Source organism: Mauremys reevesii, linkage group 4 (genome assembly GCF_016161935.1).
Source record: "Mauremys reevesii isolate NIE-2019 linkage group 4, ASM1616193v1, whole genome shotgun sequence".
In the NCBI taxonomy this organism is placed as follows: Eukaryota; Metazoa; Chordata; order Testudines; family Geoemydidae; genus Mauremys; species Mauremys reevesii.
In genome coordinates, this window is record NC_052626.1 from 40985170 (window position 1) to 40989496 (window position 4327).

A 4327-nucleotide genomic window follows, 5' to 3' on the forward strand; every position below is an offset into this window, starting at 1 on the left:
CCCTGAAAAGGGGGCACATGAATGATCCCCTCTTTTCCACCCTCCCCCACCTCTTCAGGGCTGCATCTAGTTTCTCATGTGATCATATTTCTTTAAGAGTTTTGCTGCACGCAGTAAAGCAGAGAGAAACATTTCTAATAGCTCACCCCTTTGACAATTGCAGCCCAGTTTGCCCAGTCGCATACATCCAGCCGTTCATTCTGCCCCCAACAGAGAAAAGTAAGAGATAATAATATGGCACAAATATGGTACAGGTCCCTGGCAAATATGGTACCGGTCCCTGGCACATTGGAAAAAAAAATTGCCGGTCCGCCACATCAGATAGTTTGAGAAGCACTGGTCTAGTGTCATTGCAAGCCTTTCCTTATGTGCTGCTGTTAGAAACATTTAAATAAGGGTAGCATAAAATCCCTCCTTTACCTGTAAAGGGTTAATCCCTCCTTTACCTGTAAAGGGTTAAGAAGATCAGATAACCTAGTTGGCACCTGACCAAAAGGACCAATGGGGGAGAAGATACTTTCAAATCTGTGGGGGAAGGTTGTTTGTTTTGTTTTTTTGTGTGTTTTTTCCGGGTTAATGAGGAACCAAAGTTTTGCCTAAAGGGAAAATCCTCTGTGTTTTAAATCTAACTACCCTGTAAATTACCTTCCATCCTGATTTTACAAAGGTGCTTCTTTTATTTTTTCTTTCTAATAAAGTTCTGTTTTTTTTAAAATCTGATTGGGTTTTTAGTGTCCTAAAAACCCAAGGGTCTGATCTGTGCTCACCGTGGTCACTCTCAAGTCTCCCCAGGAAAGGGGGTAAAGGGGTTTGGGGGGATATTTTGGGGTTCTTTTCCTAAATCTTTGTCTAACTCACTTGGTGGTGGCAGCAGTACTCATCCAAGGACAAGGAAGAATTTGTGCCTTGGGGAATTTTTTAACCTAAGCGGGTAAAAATAAGCTTAGGGGGTCTTTCATGTAGGTCCCCACATCTGTACCCCAAAGTTCAAAGTGGGGAGGGAACCCTGACAGCTGCTGAAATGTTACCAGCGGACTTCCCACAGCAATACCCATTCATGATTCCCAGTGGTGATCCTTCCACTTGTCACAGCAACAGAACACAGCAAAACTATTTGTCCTTCTCTAGTGTTAGGAGGACAGCAGGGTAAAGAGTATCAGGTTCTGTGTCTGGTTCCCTGTGCACCCCTCTGAAATGTACCCCATGTATTATTGATTCCCATATATCACACCCACTAGTTATAATACTTTCTCCAGTATAATACTTCTCTAGTTATAATGTTCTTACCAGTATAGCGTCCTCTCAAGGTGCTCACTGGTGAGGCAGTTGTTAGTGGAGAGAGAACAGATTTGGGAGTCAGAACTTCTGGGCCCTATTCCTGACTGCGACAATTGCTTGCTGGGTGACTTTGAGCATGTCATGCTTTAACCTCTCTGTGCTTCAGTTACCCCATCAGTAAAATGGGGATAATAATGACCTACCTCCCATAGGGCCTCTGAGGTTTATTTAGGTAATGTTTATAAAATGTTAAGTATTAATAGGAGTGCAAGAAGAGTTCAGGCTCTGTGCTCCTTTCAGTCCTTGGCCTTGTTGCAATGAGGTGGCTAATTATGTTGTTAATTTTTTTTTATTTGTTCTGGCATATGTACTCTAGGAATTGTACTGAAACCCACCAGCTCGTGTCACATAGACCCCCACGTGGCCATCAAATAGAAGTCACTTTCAGTCACTGATAACCTGAGCTACAGTTAAACCAGTAACCTAAATGTGAAAGACTCTGTATCCCATTCTCCACTGCATCTGAGCCAACCAGTTACAGGAAGCTTGACTTTCAATAGGTGATTACAGAAAAAGTCTCATGCTTCCCTGTTGGACTTTCACCTCTCTTACGAGAGGGATCCTTTGGGGGGTATATATAGGATAACTGTGATTAGTGTCCTTTTGAGAGAAAGGAATAGGTCTGGAACAGTATCTCAGTAATGCAGAAGGATCAGCCACATCTTTGGAGAATGCATGGTGCTGTGATAAAAGAATTATGCCAGCTATAGATCTCATGGGGAAGCTGCTCAGGAACCTCTTGCCTTTCCCTCACATTCCTTATTGCAGTAGCCCTAATGCCTCTGCCCGATGATGCCCCGGGGATCTGTAAAGAAGTCTCTTTCCCTCTTGCACACTTAAAGATGCTGCCATAATGGTGTGGATCTGGAATCCATTACACCCATTTCTCCACTTGCACAACTGATTCACAACTCATAACAATAACCTATAAAGGAAAGCAAGCCATATTGAATCCAACCTTCATAAATAAACAAGAGCAATATTAAGTCCATCCCCACATAAATGGAGGGCTGTGTTGAGTCCATCCCACTATAAAGGAAGGTGAGCCATATTGAAATACAGCCTCCCACACACATACATGGAGGCAACTTGTATTGAGTTTACCCCCCACATAAGTGATGGTGAGCTGTACTAAGTTTCTTCCCATAAATGAAGGCAAGCCCTATTGAGCCAACACCCAGACATGAAGGCAAACTAGTCTGAATCTAGCCCAACCCATACATAAAGGCAAACTATATTGAGTCCATCCCTTCGTATATGAGGATGAGCCTTTTTGAGTCCATCTCCCCCACATATGAAGGTGAGATGTACTAAATCCATGATCCCATACATGAAGCCCAGCTTTATTCAGTTCATCCCCTGCAAACATGAAGACAAGCTGAGCCATAATGAGTCCTTCCCCCCATACATGAAAGCGAGCTGTATTGAGTCCATCCTCCCGTACATGAAGTTGAGCTCTGTTTAGTCCACCTCTCAGATAAAGTAAGGCAAACTGTACTGGGGCCTCTCCACATAAAGGGAGAGTCATATTGAGTCAACTTCTTCTAAAGGAAGATGGGCCATGTCAAGTCCAACCAACCACCCACATGAAACTTCTCTGTAATGATTCCCCACCAATAAAGGAAAGCAAACTGTGCTGAGTTCACCCCCAGCAATAAAGGTGGGACATACTGAGTTGGCCCCAATCCATGTAAATGGAAGTGAGGTCCATTGATTCCACCTCCTATAACTAAAGGAGAGCTGTGTTACATTCCTCCTCCCAATGTAAATGATGGCAAGGCATATTGATTCCACCCTCCATAAATGAAATGTGAGCTTTATTGAATTTTCTCCAAAATAATTTCCTTTTATGTGCCTCAGTTTCCCTGTCAGTATAAAAAAGATAATAATCCTCACAAAGCTGTTTGAGGTTGGTGTGGATTCATTCACAAATGCCTACAGTGTGCTGCCTTGGTGTTGTGTTGTTATGATGAAGTCCCATAAGTCCTGGGAATGCCAGTGGAAGTGGTTAGAGGGCTGGTGCTTATTGCCCAGTCTACTGTAGGCCAAGACAGTTTCAGGAACGAGGTGAATGATATGCTCTGTGTTTTAGGCAGGATGGGCCTATACGCTGCCAATAATCCATCTGCCAGAAGCTTCCTGGGAGACCATGATGATCCCCTTTCCTCTCTCTTTTCTCGTGCTCCCTCCCTCTCCCTCAACTAACAGCGCATTGGGTTTAACTAAAGGGAAAGCTGCCAAAGGCACCCCACCTCAAAGTCATGCACTGGTGCAGGAATTGGAATGTTTAGATTGTGACTGCTTTCATGTAAAACCACTGGAAAGCAAGTGCACATCTGCAAAGGGAATTGCTGAGGGCCTGCTGCCCATCTTTGTATGGAGTTGACTGCAGTCCTCTGCAGCCCAGATAGTCAGTGAATGAGCAAAATGGGGCTCCTCTAAGATGGAGCTGCACCAACCATACTATGTGATGTGCTTCTGTTGGCAGCACCTGCCTTAGAGAGGAAGGGCAGAAGGGGAGTCAAGTAACTGGAGTAGAGAACATACCAAATTTAGCACACTCTGACTTCATGCTGCCTTGAGTGCTCCCTGCCATAACCCCTGCCCCTCTTGAGAGAGGCAGAGAGGAGCTAGAGACCACTCCCAAAAAAAGGAACCTGAGTGGGGAGTAGAGAACAAAGGGGGCAGGACAGAGGTGAGGCTAAGGGTTGACTGCTCATGTCAGATTTTCGGATGCCCTAACTGAGTTCCCATGTACCCAGACATATGCTGCTTATCTAGTCCTGGCATGAGTAGGACTAACTCAGCAGGTGAAATTGGAGTTGCCTTTGACTATCCTCCTGACCTTTGTTGAGGGCATGCCCAGGATCACATGAGGCAGAGCATGTGTAGTCTTGGCTCAGCCCTCTTGGTCCCAAATCCCATTCCCAAAGCAGTCACAGAAGATGAAACATTCCTAAAAACAAATATTTTATTTATTTTTACAAAA

The 4327-nt window shown here is 44.4% G+C and overlaps 1 protein-coding gene across 1 annotated transcript in view; it reads left to right on the forward strand.

Annotated features, from left to right (window-relative positions):
* Positions 1-4327, forward strand: part of ANGEL1 (angel homolog 1) — a 226307-nt gene that overhangs the window by 85096 nt on the left and 136884 nt on the right. The gene's annotated exons all lie outside the window — the stretch shown is intronic.